The following is a 17,939-nucleotide window of genomic DNA, read 5'->3' on the forward strand; positions in this document are numbered from 1 at the left end:
GGGCATGAACAGCTTGTGGACATTCTGACTGGTCAGTGGTGAGGTAATTGGGAGTCAGTATCATCAACCTTCTGGTTACAACTGGTCTTGGGTCTACATGTTTGTGGGCAGCATACAGGTAACTTCTCCCACCTGCAGGGGGGTTTCAGTATCTGCAAAACAGTTCAAAGATATTACTATGCATATCCCTTGGTGGGGAATCAGGACCTTACGCCCAGGCTGCATTGTTATTTCTCTTGACTGTTCCTCCCTTGTCTCCACATCCCCTCCCTTATGTAATTAGCAACTGCTTGAACCTGCCCAACGGAACTCAGGGAAGGTCATGGAGGCTGAATGAAGTCTATTTCCTGTAATCAAGAAATGGGGGACACAGAAAAGTTTCTGTGCCTAGGAGCCCCATAGGGTCCTGCTCAGTTTCGAATACAATAAAACATTTTGTCATCCTTGCTTTGTAATTGAACCCAATATTTTTGACTTATATTCTCTCATTGGAGTCTTCATTAAACTAGTGCTCATGGGAAAACAAACTTGATATTTTAGAGTTTTTAGAAGATCACCATGTTTTTCCAGATGGATCCCTAAATGTTTTAATGTTGTCAGATTATTCCAAGTCATGTTCTCAGTTTGGAAATTTAGAAATTTTATTGTGTATTCAGAAGCTATATCGCCTACAATGGTTGACTCCTTCAAGTGAAATGCATAAAAAGCTATTGTATAAAATCAGAAGATCCATTTCAGTGAAAACAATAAGCAATAATTAGATCAGATATTTATTTGGGCCTAGAGAGGTCATCATTTTATTTCCCTCTCTATGCAATCCCGTATAAGCCAGATGATAGATGATTGCTTAGAAATGATAAAACCAGAACAAAGAGGTATTATGTATAGTATTCAGATGTCTAACAACAACAAAATTACATACTTGATGGAACCGTCTTCAATATAGAGACCTAGCTGCCCCTAAAATGGGTCAGCTGGCCTACTAAGTATTCTTGACCCTTAACAACACTGATGACACTGGTCTTTGTAATTTTTTTTCTCCTCTTTCATTCATTCTTGGTTCATCAAATAACCTTTTAATTAATCATTTTTTCAATTAATTGAAATAAAATAGTTATTATAAGTTAACATTTATTTTAAATGCTTATAATGTGCTAGAAACCATTCTGAGCACTTTACAAGAGTGATTTCACTTAATCCTCTCAACAATTCTTCTAAAATTCAAAATTTTACAAATTAGGAAACTAAATTTTAATCAGTAAAGTAACAAGATTAAATGGACATAGTTGGTAAGCAACAGATTTAGTACTCAATCCCAGGTGTGTTTGAATGTAAACTGTAAAATTTTGACTCTCAGTAGCTTTCCATTTCTTAAGATAGGGCAATCTTGCTCTCATTTTTATCTACATTTTTGGGAGTGGGGACATTTCTCAACTGTTTCTTAGTACAACCAACCTATTTATTACAGAAGATAAAACTTAGTTTTAAAAATGTCAAATAACTTGCTGAAGTTGCTCAGCTAGTAGGGACTAGCAAGGGACTTGAATCTGGATCTTCCACATTTAAAAAAAAATTTTTATTATTATTATTTTATTTTTATTTATTTATTTATTTTGCGGTATGCAGGCCTCTCACTGTTGTGGCCTCTTCCGTTGAGGAGCACAAGCTCCAGAAGCGCAGGCTCAGCGGCCATGGCTCACGGGCCTAGTCGCTCCGCGGCATGTGGGATCTTCCCGGACCGGGGCACGAACCTGTGTCCCCTGCATCGTCAGGTGGACTCTCAACCACTGCGCCACCAGGGAAGCCCCCTATTATTATTTTTATACAGCAGGTTCTTATTAATTATCTATTATATATATATATTAGTGTATATATGTCAGTCCCAATCTCCCAATTCATCTCACCACCACCACCACGGATCTTCCACATTTAAGGCTCATAATTGTTGTAGAGACAGTGTCCCTTTGGTAACCACCGGGGTCCTATATGCGTACAAAATTCACTGACTGACTAAGCAAGAGATCTCTTTGGAGCAGTTATTTCTTTGGGGAGTAGTGCTGGTTAAGCTCTCTGTATACAATCTGAAAAGTCTCATCATCATTAAAAGCACGTTGCAAGTCAGTTTAGGATACACATTTTTCTTCAGTTCATTTACACCTTAGTTTCAAGCAGACATGGCCACAGATAAACCTATCAGAACTCTCATTTAACATTCTGGGTATTCTTTTCTTTGGAATCACTTATTCCTGCAGCCTCTCAATTATCACTGGGGCCGCTGGAGATTTCCATTTTGGGAAAATTAACCTTTTTCCTCCCCCGACAGTTCTTCAAAGCCACCCGCTACTGTTGCAATCTAAATGACTCAGGAATGAAAAACTGGAGCCACGGGGGGAGAAAAGATTCTCTGTGAGGTCCAAGCCTTTCTCTCTCAGCGGTAAGAAAAAAAGGTAAGTATTGTCAAGTACAACTGAATTTCCCTTGAAAAATGTTTCAGGCAATCATGCAGTGGATTATAACACATTATATAAGATGATCTCTGTATTTTTCTTTTTTTCAACAAAGATGAAAGAAAATTGTATACATACATGTGTATGTTTGTGCTGTCTGTATAGTAATTCTAATGTTAGATAAAACTACTTATAGCATTTATTCAGATTAAATTGACTATGAAATCAAGGAAAATTATAATCTGGGCAGAAGTGAGGCAGATGTGCACTAAGTCACTCTACTCAATTCCATTAAGGAAAACTCATTAAAATCATATTCTTTAGGCCCTGAAAAGCTAAGAAATTATATTGATTCATTATTAACAAAAGTTCTTCAGCACCTAGCATAGTGTTCATAAGTAAGTGTAAGATGAATAAACAGGTGAATGAAAAGGTCACAATCTGTCAACATCCTTTAAGAAAAAGCACAATGAAGAACAAACAACTGCCATCTAAAGTGTTAAACTTTATCACTATTTTTTTCCAATTCTAAGGACCCAAATTATTTTAGAAAAGAGCTGAGAGCAATTTCAAAAATAAAACTTTTATAAAATTGTTTTTAAGACACTAGGCCTAACTGTTCCTCTATTCCCACAATGTTAGTTAAATTATAAAGTATTTCCAATTTTTAGTTGACTTTCCACTTTTTAAAAATAAACAATTCAATAAAATTTTTGTTATAACCTAAAATAGTCACAGCCCCTTAGTGTTCAAAGTAAGGGAAATTGTCCTATCATATTTGTAGTACCATTTTTCTTATATGAGTAATGGAAAGATAAACCACATTGCTTTGAATTCCTGTGAAGTGGTTCTAGTGTATCACATATCAATCCATGGTATACTGAGTATGTGAACTCTTCTGCCTTGATAATCCTGTGTTTGCTAACATTTAAGGCATTTTGTAAGTCTTAGAGATGCACTCTGCATTTTGCTTTTGAGTCTTCTCCAACTGTAGGTGTGTAAAAGTTTAAAACACGGTTTATAATCAATCATGGCTAAAAATACTTTTTTTTTTTTTTTACAGACAGAACCTTGTAAATCTTCACAGCAATTTAAAAATAAGTTTATTTTTATTTTATAGATGAGGATACAGATAGAGCATAACTGCTCAAAAAATCATTACTAAATGGATAAAGAAAGCTCTAAAAGCCACTTTTCTAAGGTCACGTAGAAAATGAATTATTATTTTAATGTTTTAGCTTGGGAACTGGCCCATCCTATTGTTTGTGGTCCCTTGGAGTACTGGGAAAACTTGCACTAAGCACAACATATCTGCCTTGTGAAAGGAATGTTCTCAAGTTTCACTTGTGAGACAGCAATTTTGCATAAGGGCTTGGATGGCTTTCATCTCACATAGGCATTAATAAATGATTTTTATTTACCTAGATAGTTAATCTATTGCATCTCATTTTTATCTTTTTATATTGTACTAAGTATCTGTAGTTTTTTTTTATATGTCTCTTCAATAAAACAGAATAGAAGAGGACAATAGAATTTCTGAATCAACTTAATCTGAGCTATTCTCTTAGAATAAGGGTCCCCAATGGTGGAGGCTCAATTTTAACATGGTGTTTCATGAATCAACATCTACTCCATTAGCTCCTCCCTAACTTTATGTCATTTATAGACATTTCTCCGAAGAAGATATACAGATAGCCAACAAAAACATGAAAAGATGCTCAACTTCGGGACTTCCCTGGTGGTGCAATGTTTAAGAATCCACCTGCCAATGCAGGGGACAAGGGTTCGATCCCTGGTCCAGGCAGGTCTCACATGCCAAGGAGCAACTAAGCCCGTGTGCCACAGCTACTGAGCCTGTGCTCTAGAACCCGCAAGCCACAACTACTGAGCCCGCATGCCACAACTACTGAAACCTGCGTGCCTAGACTAGCCTGTGCCCTGCAACGAGAAGTCACAACAATGAGAAGCCGGCGCGTCGCAATGAAGAGTAGCCCCCATTCGCCGCCGCTAGAGAAAGCCTGTGTGCAGCAATGAAGACACAACACAGCCAAAAGTAATAAATAAAATAAATAACTTTATATAAAAAAAAGAAAGATGCTCAACATCACTAATTATTAGAGACTATGATGAATATAATTTTTACTCACCTAGGCAAGACTCTAACTCCATTATATTTTTGGAAAAGGTCTATGGCCTATTTGGCAGTAGATGTTGCCAAATTATCCAAATAGAATTTGACATGACCAACTTACAAAAGTAGTATAATTTTGAATATAGTAAATTTTAGACAAATAGATGATATTTCACAAACTACAAACTTGGTTGATGTTTTCCTGGGTGGTCTCATGTACAGAAGATATTCTGTACTCTGAGCACATTAAGAGCATGTCTCTGCATAAATGGTGAACATTGGAGTCATTAAGATTTAGAGTGGAATTCTGGCAGAAAAATAAGGAAAGAGAATTGAAGGTTGGAGATGGAGCAGTTTAGGAAATTTTCTTCTTCTTTTTTATTATTCCTTAATTTATTCTGTCTCATCTCCAACTTCAAAATCTACTTATTGAAGCTTGCTTCAGCAGGGTGAAGATCTGACTGGAGTACATGACACTGAGAAATTAATACACTATAGAGTTGACTCCCTCTCAAGTTTTATTTACTGGTTAGAAGAGGTAATTTCTTTTTATTTATTTATTTATTTATTTATTTATTTATTTGCGGTACGCGGGCCTCTCACTGCTATGGCCTCTCCTGTTGCGGAGCACAGGCTCCGGATGCGCAGGCTCAGCGGCCATGGCTCACGGGCCTAGCCACTCCGCGGCATGTGGGATCTTCCTGTACCAGGGCACGAACCCGCGTCCCCTGCATCAGCAGGCGGACTCTCAACCACTGCACCACCAGGGAAGCCCTAGAAGAGGTAATTTCTTTAATCCAGTGTCCTTGGGGCATGGTATACCATGCATCACTCTTCTGTCACTGGGCCAATCCCTCCCTTACACACACACACACACACACACACACACACACACACATATTAATTAGTACCTACAATACCAGTTCTATCAACAAATCAGTAATGTTAGCCACTACCAGTTCTGGTTATGGTTCAGTGTTAACCAGTACTGGTTCTAGTTCTAGTTAGGGATCTCAAAAGCTATGTAATCTTCCTAACTTCAAGGTTCAGTTAAACACAAAAATCTAACATTAAAGCATCAACTTGGTGCATATCTAGGATGTTAAATTATTAACTTGTGTGAACTTGGCCTAAAAATAAAACTGGACCTAAAATAGAAATCCCTACAAATCAGTTCCAACAATTCAAAATGTTCAGTCCTCTTTCTGATAGAGTTAACTAATTCTAATGTCCCAACCTGGGAGATGTACTTCTACATGGAAGCCTATATGATAGAATAATGTCAAACCATGGGGTTTTCTCCAAGGAAATGCACTGTAGACAGCACCATAGTATTACAAAGTCTTGTTGTGGCTAAATCTCTTGCACTAATCCCAATACCCTAAATACTCCCCTAAGTGTTTCTCATTGGCGGAAAACTCCCTTTGTCTGCAGTATGAATAAACATAGGTACCATAAAAACACCCCTTTCCACATGCTTTCTTTTCAGTTAATTGGTCTCAATGTTTCCTCAACTCAAATTTCAAAATCAAATGTTAATGATTATGTCATCCTGGAAGAAAAAAGGAGGCAGAAAGCCTGCATTCTTTGAATATATCTGAATCTGTGAACTTGGGAAGTCACTTGACTTCACTGTATTTGCTTCTTTCTCTATAAAATAAGAAAAATCTTGTAAGTTTTACAAGGTTGTTGTGAAAACAAATGAAAAAAAGTGGTTTGAATTGGACACTTTCAATGTCCAATTTGTTTTTTTTCACAAAAAAAACAAAGCTATTTACTGCTTAATTCTACCTAGTCAAGCTTTCAATAAACTGTACACATATGAATTAAATAGATGATTATTTTATGGCTGCATACATACATAAGCGAAAGAACCAGCTTTTTACTCACAACCTACAGATAATTTATGTAACACAACTTTATTGATAAGATACTGTTGTCAACATATTAATGGCCCCCAAAGATGTCATGTCTAATCCAGCAAATACATGAATATGTTAGCTTACATGGTAAAGAAGAACTTTGCAGATGTGACCAACTTAATAATTTTGTGATGGGAAGATTATTCTGGGGCCCCAATATAATCACAAGAGACCTAATAAGAGACAGGCAAGAGGAACAGAGCTGAAGAAGGAAGTGTGATAAAGGAAGCAGATGTAGGAATGGTGAGAGGAGGGGGGCAGGAACAAAGGAATGTAGGCAAACTCTAGAAGCTGGGAAAGGCAAGGAAACAAATTCTTTCCTAGAGAAACAGGGGAAATTCTTCTCCCTCAGAAGAAATGTAGCCCTTGATATAGGACTTCTGATCTCCGAAACTGTTAGATAATAAATCTCTGTTGTTAGAAGTGTAAAATAATAAATTTGTGTTGTTTTGAGCCACCAAATTTGTGATAATTTGTTACTTCAGCTATAGGAAAGTAATATAGATTCTATGTGCTGAGCCCCATTCTAAGTGATAGAAATATGTAGATGAACGAAATGGAGAAATAAGCCAAATATTGCGCTCTACATTTTACATGAATTCAAGTCATTTTTTACAACTGTACAGGTAGGTATAATAAGCCCCTTCTTTATCGATGAGGAAACTGGAAGCCAGAGTATAATGTGTCCATTGTCACACAACTAAGAGGTGAGTTTCTTGTCTCAGAGCCTGTGTCCTTTGAACTCATTGTATTACCTCCTCCAAATAACCTGAAGGTACAAGTCAGCGTAATGTAGGTTATGCACCAAAGATTCATTTGCTGACTTATGGCTTGTTTTGCCACTTGGGGGGAGATATGGGAGAAGAAAGCAAGTAAGGAGAAGAGGTTTACTTTGTAGGGATTCATTTGAAGAGTTGGAATTGAACTCACATAACTCAAGATGAGTCTGCATACTCAAGCCTACTAAAAAAAAGTAAGTTTTTCTTTAACTCAAACTTATTTTTAGTAGTTGCTCCATAGACATTAATTTCAGATTTTTATTTGGAAATGTTTTTGTGAAACTTCTTATTTATATTTTGAAAGACCAAAATAAAACAAATGATGTCATTATATCATTTCCCTTAACACACTTATCTGACTTTTTAAACAATAGAATGGATTGAAAAGGAAGGCTAAAAATATATTTTTAACAAAAGTGTTTATGGATTAAATTTATTAATACATTCCCACTTGTGCTGAATATTTTGAGAGTTTTGGTCAAAAGCGAGTTGAAGAACGCCGAGATCCACAGAAGTTGCTTCTAGCCCCGAGCTCATCTAATTTATTTATTTGTTTTCACTAATTGGAAATCACATTTCTTAGAAATGAAAACAAAAAGTATCCTTTTATAAAGAATGCCTTGCCTGAAGATTTTTAAATGAGGATGAAAACAGTTGCAAGCCCATTAGTTGTTTGCCCTAAAATAATTTATTTTAAAAAGTCATTATCTTACTAGAAAAAAAACTGATAGAGGGCCTTAAGGATTTCTACTTTAAATTTCAGGGATTTGCCTCATTAAAAATCAATTGCAGAACCAAAAGCTTCATGCATGTGTATGTGCGTGAGGGGGCGAGAGAAAGGGAAGTATGGATGTAAAAATCTTGCCCAGTTTTATTTAAATATTTCTGAAAATATAAATCATCTTAAATGACATTAAGAAAAACTTCTTTGAGACGTTTACGTATTTTTCTAGTAGAAAATATAGTGCTGCTTCTGGACATGTCATTATTATCTCTCATAACCAGTTTAGAAATTTCACTTTCTGATAATTTCCTTATAAATTAAGCCTTAAAATTGTCTCCATTATTTCTACTACTCTGCTGCAAATTTAACAGTGAGTGAGTTTAATAAATTGTAAACATTGCCCAACAATGTATGTCATGGAGAGAAAATAAATATACACTGACTCTGTTAGTTTTTCATTCTAAGAAAAAGAAAAGAATTGGCTGAAAATAGAAACCTAAGAATCTTGGAAAAGGATGATAATAACATACTTAGTACTTTTCTAAGTAATTCTTTTTCCATTATCTTAAGCTATTTAAAAACCTTTGTGCTTGAAAACCTGAGCTCCATAAGAGGTACTATCTGGAGGATAGTGAAGGAGTTGATATATTTGTTTCTTCCCTCGTTGGAGACTTTATGAGCCATGTTGCAATCAACTGCTGTTATTTCCAAAGACTTCATATATCAGAGGACAATGACCACAAGGCCAAGGTCATCCTTGAAGTTAGACAAAGGAAATGGCCCCAATAATATAATGATATCTACAATTATTTAAGGGGAACAAAGGTAAGGTGTGAGAATAATTTTGCCTTCTTTTGTAGCTAGTGAAGGAGTTTCTTCATTTATGAAAGGAGGGAATCTACTCAATGTCTTAGAATTCATATCTTAGTCATTGTCATTGTTCCTTTCTTCTCTCGGCTATTTCTTCTGAACTTATCTTTTACCATGGGCTTTTAGATTTGCAAGGTGCCATGGAAGAAATTACTTTCTTCTTTAGGTTCAAAAGCAATAGTCAGGCTTGTAGTGCACACAAGTCAAAAATTTGTCATAGGTTCAAAGGCACTTGTAGAATCTCAGAGCTATAATTTTAAAAATAATAAAAATAATAAATGGTGCTTCCATAATATTGGAGGGTCTAAGGAACTTAGGCTATGGAGAATAGATAGATGATAGACTAGATAGGTAGATATTCTGATATAGCATTGTCCCAATAATAACTAAGAGCATAGTCGGGGATTTCTGAGAATTTCTTTACTGCCTATATTGTTTTCAGGTCCCTTATAATTCAATGACAATTTTCAAAAAAACTACCCAAATAATCTAATATTGAGTGAATTCCAATAGGGCACCCAGGAATTCTTTCCACTCATTCTTCAAAAACAACTTTTTGAAGTAATTATCACCCAAATACATATGGAGAGAAAACTAGGGAGTGTAAGTGACTTATCCAAATTTAGCTAGGAAGTGGAAAAGTGGAAATACCAACAAAGATTTTTGATTTTTATGGCAAAATGTCTTTACAGTGTTTCTTGTCTTTTTAATTATTTGAATGCTTTTAACAAAAACAATGTAGCAGTAGGTGTTAAAGTCCCATAAGCAGAAATAGAATGAGGCACCTTTAAAAGTTATAAATTTTTTTTACAAATACATTATTATACAAATTTTTATGAGGTAGACTCTCCAATTATATTGTCTTTAGAGTTAGACATCAACGATACTATTTTTTTCTACCTTAATGTGAGTGATAATTCTCTTTGTTCTGTTGAGTTTTTCATTTAGTAACCTTCCTAATGTAAATTTGAAAAAAAAAACTTTTAAAAGATAAAAACCCAAAGGAACAAAATCTAGAGTGACCGTGTCTGAAATGTGGTAATGTCCTGAATTTTAATGGGACAGGGGAAACTATTTCTATCTTTTAAGTTATGTGAGTATATTCAGTTAAGAATACATTTCAATCCATTAGGATGTTATATGATTTCAGTATTGTCCTCACACAAAAACAGGGACATTAATGAAAAGAAAAATAATTAGCTCTGTGCTAATAAGATCATGGGGTGGTACTGTCAAATATCTGTTAGAGCTGTATCCCATACATAAAGTCCTAAGAAAGAACTTAATCTCTGGCCCTAGCATAGTTGTATGGTTCTGCAGCTAACATGTGAGAAATGGGTTAAGGTCCTACATCTTCTAAATTTAGAGTCCAGAAGCTAGCATCACTGGCACTCCAAGTAGGCTATACAAGGAAGTTTCCAAGGAATGCAGTAACAATTCATAGCTACCTTAATGAGATATCTCTGTTGAGGGAGTAGGTTGAAAAGGCCAAGAAAAACCTCTTTTCGAATTTTTGCTGAAATGGTATAATTAGTCAAATCAATGAAAGAAATCATTGAAAATCCATACTATTTTCTAATAGGTAGAAAAATCCAATCAACTAATAGGAATATACTGAGTTCCCACTTGATGTTTAATATGGACATATGGATCAAGATATTTTCTGCCATTTTCCCTTGTTCTTGAACCATATTTTGCTAATTCCTAAGAAGAATGGAATACTAAGCAATGAAATAAAAATCAGGCAAATTTCGATTGGGGTTTAGGGCAGTTAAGAATTCTGAGGCTCCAGGGGGTTTCCTGGTGGCGCAGTGGTTGAGAATCCGCCTGCTGGTGCAGGGGACACAGGTTCGAGCCCTGGTCCGGGAAGATCCCACATGCCGCGGAGCCACTAGGCCCATGCACCACAACTTCTGAGCCTGCGTGCCACAACTACTGAAGCCCATGTGCCTGGAGCCTGTGCTCTGCGACAAAGAGAAGTCACCGCAATGAGAAGCCCGCGCACTGCAAAGAGCAGCCGCCGCTCGTCGCAACTAGAGAAAGCCCGCGCGCAGCAACGGAGACCCAGTGCAGCCAAAAAACAACAACAACAACAATAACAACAACAACAAAAAGAATTCTGAGGCTTTGTACAATCTTATCAAAAAATTATGTGGTAATTTCTAATTGTTATCCAAGGCAATAGTTCAGGTTCAGAGAATTCTGAACAGCAATACGAAGAAATAGGGAAGAGGTACAACAGTACATAGGTCAGAAAGAACAATGAATATAAAATAACTAATTCAAAAATTTCTTTACAGATCTGGTTTCATTAATTAAGAATCTTACATTTAATAGGTGATCATTAAATTCACTGCTGAAACAAAAATACCCTTTTAAATGTGAAAATCTTTTATCCCTTCATTTTTAAAATGATGGAAATAATTTAATTTGTTTTTAGACAGCTCTCAGTCCTAAGAGGAGAGAAAAAACTTGGAAGTTAGACTGTTTGTGTTTGGTTAATATATGTGTTTAATATGCTAAAGAAATCTAATCTTGCTTCAATATTTGCAGAAAAATATGCCATTTATCAAAAACTCTTGGGCAGTCATTTTACTGCAAGTGTTCTTTGCTTAACAAATAGATTCATTCAGCAAATATTTATGGAGCATCTTCTGAGCTCCAGGCAATGAAACAGATACAAGAGATTCAGAAATGAATAGGATAAACTGCATCTTTTTGAGGAACTCATAATCCTGTGTGAGATATATACATTGAAAACACTGCAATACAAATGCCACTCATGTAACAGAATTTAGTACAAAGTTTTATAGGTACACTAAAGAGGAAGTGATAAACTCTGACAGAAAAAGTTGGAAAAAATCTTTACAAAGACATTCACATTTCTAGTGGGTATAAAGGGACAGTAGATAATTTAAACATAAAGAAGTAGCTGAAATTCCATTAAAAACTTATCTTTCAGTACTGACCTTCCCCGTGTCTGGGGAGGGGGTAAGGGTGGGGACAATGAAATGCAAAGGGGAGAGGACAAACAAACAGGGTATACTCGTGAGATTTGGGAGCACCAACATTAACGGAAACAAAGCCAGATTTAGATAGGGGCCTCAGAAAATTAGTCCACCTCCTCCCACTATGTCCCTGGGCTTTCCTGTCCTCTACTCCAGGTATCAAACCAAGCACTCTTTTTTCCAAGATGCCCTGCTGGCCCAGGGGTCCAGGAGCCCATAGGTCTGTCCTCTGTGATATTTTGGATGCCTCCTTACTAAGAACAGCAGTTAACAGCAAGCTTTTGTTCATGGTCTTAATTCCTTGGTAAAGTAAATTAGGCAATGCCAAAAGTTGTGAGTTTGGTCCTTGGAGAAAATGTGGGCCTTACAGGATAGGAGAGTAAATTTCGGAGGGTTTTACTGAAGAAATAAAAGATATCTTTTGTATCTTTCTTCCCTGGAGTCCTTCATTTTCATAACTAAGTTCCTGTTGGTTTAATTAAACATAAAAAAAGTAAGATGTTGAGTCCACCTGCCTTGGAGCAGACCCAGGTCTGAACTTTTTCAAATGCTTGATACATTTTACTTGAAGGATTTGAAACATGCAATCATAGGTTACATAGTTCAGTTTTTGGTCCTACTGGATTGTTTTATTTTTTTTAATGTTTGAAAGCATAGTTTTATGGTAGTCCTTTTAGGAGGAATCCAGTGTTATCTAAAATTATTAGCAAAGTTATATGTATTTTACATAAAGTTTTTAGAATGTTGAGAATTAATTGAAAATAGAGTGATGAGTAAATGTTTAGGCTGAGATAATTTATTGCAATAAATTTCAAAAGCCTTGTCTTGAAATACTATCAGTAAACTTCTGTGATTTTTTTCTTTTTAAATTTGTTTTTCTGAGAGCATAGCTATTTGTTTTTATTGTAAAACAACAATAATAACAATAAAAAGCAAACTAAAAAAAAACTTATCTTAGAACAGGTTCAAGCAAAGTCAGTCCATTGGATATTTGCATGTGATTCTATCAACACAAAATTTTATCTTAGTGATACTGTAAGTAAGGTAAAAAGGTACTGTGTTTAATAAAATTTTAGAAAATCATTATGTAACATTAGGGTTTACCTATGTCTGTTTACACAACAATGTTTCAGGACAAAGGAAGAAATGATAGGAGTGTAATATTCTGCTTCCCTTACAGCAGTGTTTCTCACTGGTATAGTTCTTGACATTTTAGGAAGGGAAATTGTGTTTTGTAAGATATTTAATATCCACGAGCCCTAGGCACTATATACAGGTCATACATTTCAGTTATTTTAACAACTAAAATACTCTTTCACATTTCCAAATACATCAGGTGAGCATGGAAGTGTGGATGCTTACAGCACCTGTTGAACAAACAAGGCATCCATCAACATGATTTGATAAAAACATGGGTTGAAATAACAACTCCATGTTGCCTACTCTCTAGAAGAAGAATCATTGAAATGGAAAATCTCAAGAAACTTCAAAATTTCAAAAAGTTCGATTTTTTAAGTTTGCCTAGTGTATGTGTGGTAGGACTATACTTCTGAAGGCCTAAATATCACTTAGCATCTTTTCACCAGAGGTTGCCTAAGAGACAAAACATGAGCAGGAGAAGGGTATATAGCAGGGGGACTAGGTAGAGGAAGAGGAGAAACTGATCACCACTTACTTTTAGAAAACAAGCAAAACTAACCTCATTGTACCTTGCATCCTAATTTATCTTAGTTAAGGCTGTGAGTCATAAGTAGACTTTATAAATAACCCTCTTTACACCTATTTTAATCCCATATGGCTTTGTATCTGTCCTAATTTTACCCATTGTCCCACCTCCCTGAGCTCTTTGTAGGAATTTCATCCATGACTCTATCAATTTTTCACTGCTTGTGGTGGCGTCAGTGAAATTATTGCATGCCTCCTCACATGACATATTTCAGAGTCCATCTCTGTAAATATCCTCTTGCACATATTTTCAGCTTCCTTTCTCCTTTATCATTCTCCATTATACTAGTCTAACATAACCAAGACCCCCATCACACCTGGCAAGAGAATATAGCTGGAAAAAATACACATTTCAGGATAAATCACTACTAGGTCTCCATTATTACCTAAAACCCTACTCAACCATTCCCAAAAAGAACCATATCTCTCCTCTTATCAAAGCGTTAATGCTTCTCCCTATCACTCTAAGAAAATAGAAAGGATCACATTAGAACACCTTCATCATACTAGTGCCAAATCTCTCAGCTTTTGTCTTTATTAACTGTTTCTTCTTTTGAATATGGATTACATTTACTTGGTTATTTGAGTGTTGTATAATTTTTCTGTAGAAGCTCTCTCTCTGCTAAACAGTCTAGCCACCCAGTATTAGAATTGCTGTAAGGTTCTGTTTGCTCTTTAGATTTGCCTAAACTTTTCTACAGCTCAGGAAATTTCTTTCTATGCTTCTGACCTTCCTCCAGCATTCAGAATATGAGTACCTTACTCTCTGCAGTGCCAGACAAGATGTTTCTTACTTCTCATGTCCAACCTTCAGCCTTCTGCAGGTGAAAGCCAACAATCTCTCAGATTTCTTTCAATTCTCCTGCCCACTGCCCTCTCAGTCTTTGGTTCCTGAGAGACCAAGTTGTTTTGTATTTCAGCTTTTTCTTACCTGCTTTTGTTATATTGCACTTAGGTATCTAAAGTAGATCCATGGGAAAACAAAAAACAAAGAGTGGGTGAAATTTATCCTGTGCCTGGGATATCTTGGAATTCTATTCTGCCATCCAAGTGTATACCCAGACATTAATGATTTATTAACACTTAGTTTCACTTTTTCTTATTCGGGTCTTTGACATGTTCATTATTTTCTAGCCACCCTATCATTTTTCCAAGGATAAAAACAGCTCAGTCTCCTTTTTCTATAAATGGCTTGTATTTCTCTGAAATTTAGTTCAGTTAGGTTTCCTTGAATCTTCAGCTTTCTGGTAAACTTAAAATATATTATTTTTTAGTTCATGTGGTTGTTTTTTGTTGTGAGTGTGAAGACTATAGTCTCTAACAATGTTTTAAGTTCTAACTAGAAGCAGACATTCTCTTATTTGCTATTATTTTAGATTCAGACTCCCATCCATTTCTCTATAGATTGCATGTGAAAGTCTAATGTAAACAAGTTGGAGATGGTCTTTTGCATCTATCTCATCCAGATAGAAAGTATGAGGATTTAGGGCTAGAATATCTGTAGTAAATCCTATTAAATGTGACTTAATCAGTAAAAAATCTTGAGTTTCTGTATTTTTACAATCAAGTGGGAATACTGATTAATACTACTTAAAAAAAACAGTTTCTACAGACTTTCCTATGACTTACAGATTAGAAGTGAAAACGAACTAGAGTTCATGAGAACCCTTTATAAACTTTAAAGAAGTATAGACCTGCTGATTTTTATAACCATTAAGAAATAATACTTTTTCAATCAATAATGGTTCTAAGATTATATATTAGATGCTTCCAGTTTGTAAAAAAAATCACACATTAACAGCTGCCATCAGTTCTGGTGCATATCTCTGACAACTTCTCAAATTCTTCATCCTCTGTGACAGGATATGATTTTTTCCCTTGAGAAATATGCACAGTATAAATGCAAGTCAGCTGGTATTTCGCATACCTAGGGAATGTCTCTATTAACAACTTATTACTAATTCATTCAGAATTTCACACCTAATTCTTGACTAAAATATATATGTAAATACTTAATGTCAACCCAGAGAAATTTGTTCAAAGTCTACAAATCTAAGTCAAATATTATTTAAATTACAAATTTTCAGTTAGAGATAAGATGGACATGAAATGGGCAGGAAATGGAAATGTAAGAGATAAATTTCATGTTAGTACATTTTAAAAATGTGTTTGATTCCAAAATATGAGTTTAAAATTTTTTTCTGTTTTAATATCTACCATAATTTATTTATAGTCCTAGTTCAATTATCCTTTCTTTGCAACTTAGGACATTTAATATTTGCATAGCAATATTATTCCTTGGTAGGAGTTGCATGAATTTTAGGTTACTTTAGATTGTTAATGAGATCTAATAATAATATTTCTGATGCCATCAATTTTCAGCTATCCAAGTAAATGTTAACAGGGTTAACATGGGTAATTGGAATCCATACATATGTGCACAATTTCTCTAAATATTTTTTTTGCTTGCTTGCTTGCTTGTTTCAAATAATAGCTTCAAGGAAAAGAGAAATGATTGACCTAAATAATGTCTCCTTTCTCTTTCATCTTCAGTAAAGAGGCTAATGAGAACTGTGGTTGGTCGGGAGGGGCTAAAATAGAGTCAGGAAAGAAGCATGAGCCAACTAGAGTGGCAGCTGGAAAAAGATATGAACCGAGACACGTTTAAATTGGAGTTGAATGAGGAAATTACAAAAATGTTTGTGAAACCCACTCTGTGTAAAACATAAAGATTTTCTGAGAGATGTAAAGAAAAAAAAAGGGAGCATGTGAAATGCTTGCAGTGTATTTCAACATGCATTTAAGAAGCATTATTCTGCACAAAACACTGAGTATAATATGAAAGCACAATGATAATATCAGGTCTCAGATCTGGCCTATATGACTAATAAGTTACAATGATAAGTGTTATCATAGTTAAGAAAAAATCCATAAATGCTCATCTTATAGAAGTAAATGATTATCAAAGTAATCAAGGTATTAGTAAATGTTTCCTTACCAGTATATCCAATATTAATTGTGAAAAAATTTCTTTTAGTAAGGATTACTAAATGGTTTCTCAGAAAGAAGAGATAATTAGTGGCTAAGAGAACCAGAGAAGGAAGTATTTGCTACTGAACTTTTTTATACCATGATTATAGAATATTATCAAAAGTAGGAAGCAAAGGATGGAGAAAAAACAACCCTCTCCCAAAGTATAAAAAGTATAGCTAAAAATGATAATAAAACTCAATGTGTCCATAGAAGTCATGTAATAATTATGAAACAAAATAAATACTTGGAAATAAAACACTTAGTAATGATATTTAATATTTTGTATTGTAACAAACTTTTAAAAACTATATTTATTCTAAGTAATCAATTGTAGCTATCCTTTCTGAAAGGCATGCAATCTAGAAGGGAACACATCAATATGTCCGAGTTGATCTACTTTTATTTTTATATTTTGAATGGCAAAATAAAATGTCAAGTATGCCTCCAGCATGAGGAAAGAGACATGACATTTCAAGGCAAAGCAGCTAGTTGCGATACCACAGTTAGTATTCTCTCCTTAACCAGCTCCATTTATATCGGCTCCATTAAGTTTGCTATTCCACCTCATCTGCAGCCCAAACCTTCTGACCTCTGAGTGTATTGTTTGCATTTTCTCTGATAGGTTTGATGTTCTTTGACTTCATTCATTGTTCTCTTTCTAAAATTTTAAGCTTTACAGTTAATTTTTAAATGTTAATGCCTCTGCTGCTTACTATTTCAGTTTCTGAACATCTGGATAGGGGATGAGAAAATGTTATTTACTCTATAAAAGGAAAATGGTATTCTTAAATATTCCTTTCTTTTCAGATATCATGAGCTTCATCATATTTCCAATTCCCATTTACTCAAGTCCAAAGTACTGCAAGTGTCCCCTTAGGACTATCTGTTTTGATCCCTCCTATTCTAAGTCATTTCATAAATTACAATTTCTTCATAAAGTTCTTTGATCATATTCCTTTTCTCCAATATCTCCACTGCCTTTCTCTCATCTTTCGTTTTGCATTTGAGTCCATCCCCAATCTGTGAAAGAACAACATCTCCGGTCTCATCTTTTACTATTTTCTCACATGATTAATACAAATTATTTGTATCCTGTGTTTCCATTTTCCATAGTGTGTGCTGCTCTTTTCTCACCATTAGTAGTATTTTTTCTCTTGGTCTCTATTTATTAATACCTCATCCACTCTTTTAAGTTTAGCTGAGTACAGCTCTCTATAGGCTCTATGCAACCTTACAGGTACATAAAATGAAATGTATCTAAAACTTAATTTATTATTTTTTTAATACCCAGACCTACAGA

The sequence above is a fragment of the Lipotes vexillifer genome, unplaced genomic scaffold (genome assembly GCF_000442215.2).
Source record: "Lipotes vexillifer unplaced genomic scaffold, Lipotes_vexillifer_v1.1 scaffold100, whole genome shotgun sequence".
NCBI classification, from domain to species: domain Eukaryota; kingdom Metazoa; phylum Chordata; class Mammalia; order Artiodactyla; family Lipotidae; genus Lipotes; species Lipotes vexillifer.